The 5000-nt window shown below is 58.2% G+C and overlaps 1 pseudogene; it reads right to left on the reverse strand.

Moving 5' to 3' along the window:
* LOC148934667 (small subunit ribosomal RNA) lies at window positions 1–801 on the reverse strand (annotated as a pseudogene; the record flags this gene model as incomplete).
* Between the last annotated feature and the right edge of the window lie 4199 nt (window positions 802–5000).

The raw sequence follows: 5000 nt of genomic DNA on the forward strand, positions 1-5000 counted from the left end.
CTCGACACTCAGTAAAGAGCACCGCGACGGGATATTAGTTGGGCCGCCCCTCGCGAGGCTAAGCCCACCGGTAGGACGTCCCACATCACGCCAGTTAAACACCGCGAGCGGTGAACCGACGGTGTGCGACACAGATTCAACTACGAGCTTTTTAACCGCAACAACTTTAATATACGCTATTGGAGCTGGAATTACCGCGGCTGCTGGCACCAGACTTGCCCTCCAATGGATCCTCGTTAAAGGATTTAAAGTGTACTCATTCCGATTACGGGGCCTCGGATGAGTCCCGTATCGTTATTTTTCGTCACTACCTCCCCGTGCCGGGAGTGGGTAATTTGCGCGCCTGCTGCCTTCCTTGGATGTGGTAGCCGTTTCTCAGGCTCCCTCTCCGGAATCGAACCCTGATTCCCCGTTACCCGTTACAACCATGGTAGGCGCAGAACCTACCATCGACAGTTGATAAGGCAGACATTTGAAAGATGCGTCGCCGGTGCTAAGACCGTGCGATCAGCACAAAGTTATTCAGAGTCACCAAAATAAACGGTGGACGGACGGAGACCGCTCGCCACCGATTGGTTTTGATCTAATAAAAGCGTCCCTCCCATCACTGGTCGGGACTCTGTTTTGCATGTATTAGCTCTAGAATTACCACAGTTATCCAAGTAAATGTGGGTACAATCTAATGAACCATAACTGATTTAATGAGCCATTCGCGGTTTCACCTTAATTCGGCATGCACTGAGACATGCATGGCTTAATCTTTGAGACAAGCATATGACTACTGGCAGGATCAACCAGGGAACTTCGTGAGTTCGGTCGCTCGTGTGGAGCGACGCGCGCCCCATCACGTCCGCGAACGTGACGGGCGCCCTTCGTTCGAGATACTCTCGACGTGCCGTTATTACCGCCGGCGCCCTCAAGCCGGTCGGCGACACTCTCTTATTATCGCAATATATACAGCTGGAGACAGACGCTCGTTGGAGCTCTACTCCGTTAAAATTATGTTATAAAGATCATATTTGTTATATAAAGATCATGTTGTTCTCATTCTCCCAAAGTAGCGGCGTATAGCCGCCTCGCCCTGACGCTAGATCGACGGCGCGATGCTCAGACGTCGAGGAACGAGTCGCCGGTGCGTTCAAGCACGGTCGAAAATTTTCGCTACGGTTTACAAGTAAGCGTGAAGAGCGATCTCTCGCTTTCCGCCACTCGGTAACGGTGAAGTCGATGCTCGGTAAGTGCAACGATACATCCGATCGCGTTCGTCTACGAACGAGGGAAGATCGCGCAGCCAACACTGATAAACAGTGCGCGCCACATAGGAGCCATTCGGTCTTACGACGCCGACTCGTGGCAATGCTGTGTCTAGAAATATAATTTCTAATAATACGGCACGACTCAGGAGAGCCGAGGCACATCGTACCGAACGTGCGAAGCACGCCAAACGCACCCGCACGACGATCCGACAACGCTCGGTCGCCGAGCGCACCGCACCTCTTATAGTACCCAACCGGCCGGCCAAGCGGTCGGCGACGCACGGCCTTACGCACGGCCGCTTATGGGCGCGAGCGCCGATGAAACGAGGCGAACGGGACTTAGTCGCTGCGAACGATCGGATTACGATGATCGATCCGAACGGGTCGACAGGAACGACAGCACAGACGGGATGGATCGAAGAAAAAGAGATGACATTAAACAAAATCGGGCGTCCCGATGGCCGAAAACGGATACTTGTAAGGAGCACCGACAGGCTCGGCGGTACCTCCGACGGGCTCGGCGGTACCTCCGACGTCACGGCGGTACCTCCGACGGGCTCGGGCGGTACCTCCGGCGATGTCGCACGACAAAGTCCGCGCGCGGCGTGTTGCTTTCTCTCTCGGCGGTACCTCCGGCGTACGGGCGATGCAAAAGTCGGCTCGCGGCGTGTTGCTTTCGTTCTCGGCGTACCTCCGACGGGCTCGGGCGGTACCTCCGACGGTGTCGCACGATAAAGTCCGCGCGCGGCGTGTTGCTTTCGTTCTCGGCGGTACCTCCGACGGGCTCGGGTGGTACCTCCGACGTAGCCGCGTGACAAAGTCCACTCGCGGCGTGTTGCTTTCGCTCTCGGCGGTACCTCCGGCGTACGGGCCATGCAAAAGTCGGCTCGCGGCGTGTTGCTTTCGTTCTCGGCGGTACCTCCGACGGGCTCGGGAGGTACCTCCGACGGTGTCGCACGACAAAGTCCACTCGCGGCGTGTTGCTTTCGCTCTCGGCGGTACCTCCGGCTTACGGGCGATGCAAAAGTCGACTCGCGGCGTGTTGCTTTCGCTCTCGGCGGTACCTCCGGACGCTCGCTCGGGCGGTACCTCCGTCGATGTCGCACGATAAAGTCCGCGCGCGGCGTGTTGCTTTCGTTCTCGGCGGTACCTCCGGCTGGCTCGGGCAGTACCTCCGACATTGTCGCGCGACAAAGTCCACTCGCGGCGTGTTGCTTTCGCTCTCGGCGGTACCTCCGGCTTTCGGGCGATGCAAAAGTCGACTCGCGGCGTGTTGCTTTCTTTCTCGGCGGTACCTCCGACGGGCTCGGGGCGGTACCTCCGACGGTGTCGCACGACAAAGTCAGCGCGCGGCGTGTTGCTTTCGTTCTCGGCGGTACCTCCGACGGGCTCGGGCTGTACCTCCGACATTGTCGCGCGACAAAGTCCACTCGCGGCGTGTTGCTTTCGCTCTCGGCGGTACCTCCGGCTTTCGGGCGATGCAAAGGTCGACTCGCGGCGTGTTGCTTTCGCTCTCGGCGGTACCTCCGGACGCTCGCTCGGGCGATACATCCGTCGATGTCGCACGATAAAGTCCGCGCGCGGCGTGTTGCTTTCTCTCTCGGCGGTACCTCCGACGGGCTCGGGCTGTACCTCCGACATTGTCGCGCGACAAAGTCCACTCGCGGCGTGTTGCTTTCGCTCTCGGCGGTACCTCCGGCGTACGGGCCATGCAAAAGTCGGCTCGCGGCGTGTTGCTTTCGTTCTCGGCGGTACCTCCGACGGGCTCGGGAGGTACCTCCGACGGTGTCGCACGACAAAGTCCACTCGCGGCGTGTTGCTTTCGCTCTCGGCGGTACCTCCGGCTTACGGGCGATGCAAAAGTCGACTCGCGGCGTGTTGCTTTCGCTCTCGGCGGTACCTCCGGACGCTCGCTCGGGCGGTACCTCCGTCGATGTCGCACGATAAAGTCCGCGCGCGGCGTGTTGCTTTCGTTCTCGGCGGTACCTCCGGCTGGCTCGGGCAGTACCTCCGACATTGTCGCGCGACAAAGTCCACTCGCGGCGTGTTGCTTTCGCTCTCGGCGGTACCTCCGGCTTTCGGGCGATGCAAAAGTCGACTCGCGGCGTGTTGCTTTCTTTCTCGGCGGTACCTCCGACGGGCTCGGGCGGGTACCTCCGACGGTGTCGCACGACAAAGTCAGCGCGCGGCGTGTTGCTTTCGTTCTCGGCGGTACCTCCGACGGGCTCGGGCTGTACCTCCGACATTGTCGCGCGACAAAGTCCACTCGCGGCGTGTTGCTTTCGCTCTCGGCGGTACCTCCGGCTTTCGGGCGATGCAAAGGTCGACTCGCGGCGTGTTGCTTTCGCTCTCGGCGGTACCTCCGGACGCTCGCTCGGGCGATACATCCGTCGATGTCGCACGATAAAGTCCGCGCGCGGCGTGTTGCTTTCTCTCTCGGCGGTACCTCCGACGGGCTCGGGCTGTACCTCCGACATTGTCGCGCGACAAAGTCCACTCGCGGCGTGTTGCTTTCGCTCTCGGCGGTACCTCCGGCGTACGGCCGATGCAAAAGTCGGCTCGCGGCGTGTTGCTTTCGTTCTCGGCGGTACCTCCGGCAGGCTCGGGCTGTACCTCCGACATTGTCGCGCGACAAAGTCCACTCGCGGCGTGTTGCTTTCGCTTTCGGCGGTACCTCCGGCTTTCGGGCGATGCAAAAGTCGACTCGCGGCGTGTTGCTTTCTTTCTCGGCGGTACCTCCGACGGGCTCGGGCAGTACCTCCGACGGTGTCGCACGACAAAGTCCGCGCGCGGCGTGTTGCTTTCGTTCTCGGCGGTACCTCCGACGGGCTCGGGCATTACCTCCGACGTTGCCGCGCGACAAAGTCCACTCGCGGCGTGTTGCTTTCGCTCTCGGCGATACCTCCGGCGTACGGGCGATGCAAAAGTCGGCTCGCGGCGTGTTGCTTTCGTTCTCGGCGGTACCTCCGGCGTAAGGGCGATGCAAAAGTTGGCTCGCGGCGTGTTGCTTTCGCTCTCGGCGGTACCTCCGACGGGCTCGGGCAGTACCTCCGGCGTACGGGCGATGCAAAAGTCGACTCGCGGCGTGTTGCTCTTCGCTCTCGGCGGAACCTCCGATTAGCCGGGCAGCGCAATAAATAACTTTCGTATTAATAAATAAACATTTATTCGTCATTGATATCTGGATTGGTGCCTTTGATAAAGTGTTGCTGTTATCCGTGTTTATATCTTTACTTTTAAAGCATTCATGCATGAATGCTGTCCCTAATAACGTATCACACGCATTGGAGTGTTTGCGTGGGAATACTTTTAGTGTTTCTGTATTAGAAGGTGCATAATGCTTAGTTATTACAGTTATGTTAATTTTTAAACTTATATAACGAAATATAATGTTTATATTGTAATATTATATTTTACTATGCAATTATATAAGTATTGATATTTTAAGGACACAGGATTATAAAATTGTAGCACACGAATGATGACTGATATGTTGCTTTCGCAAACGTTAAGTCCGCTCGCGGCGTGTTGCTTTCGCAAACGTTAAGTCCGCTCGCGGCGTGTTGCTTTCGCACGACGTGGCGCGTACGGCCGTTCGTGCGTTAAAGTCCGCTCGCGGCGTGTTGCTTTCGCACGACGTGGCGCGTACGGCCGTTCGTGCGTTAAAGTCCGCTCGCGGCGTGTTGCTTTCGCACGACGTGGCGCGTACGGCCGTTCGTGCGTTAAAGTCCGCTCGCGGCGTGT

Source organism: Pogonomyrmex barbatus, unplaced genomic scaffold (genome assembly GCF_055798465.1).
Source record: "Pogonomyrmex barbatus isolate J1 unplaced genomic scaffold, ASM5579846v1 scaffold88, whole genome shotgun sequence".
In the NCBI taxonomy this organism is placed as follows: Eukaryota; Metazoa; Arthropoda; class Insecta; order Hymenoptera; family Formicidae; genus Pogonomyrmex; species Pogonomyrmex barbatus.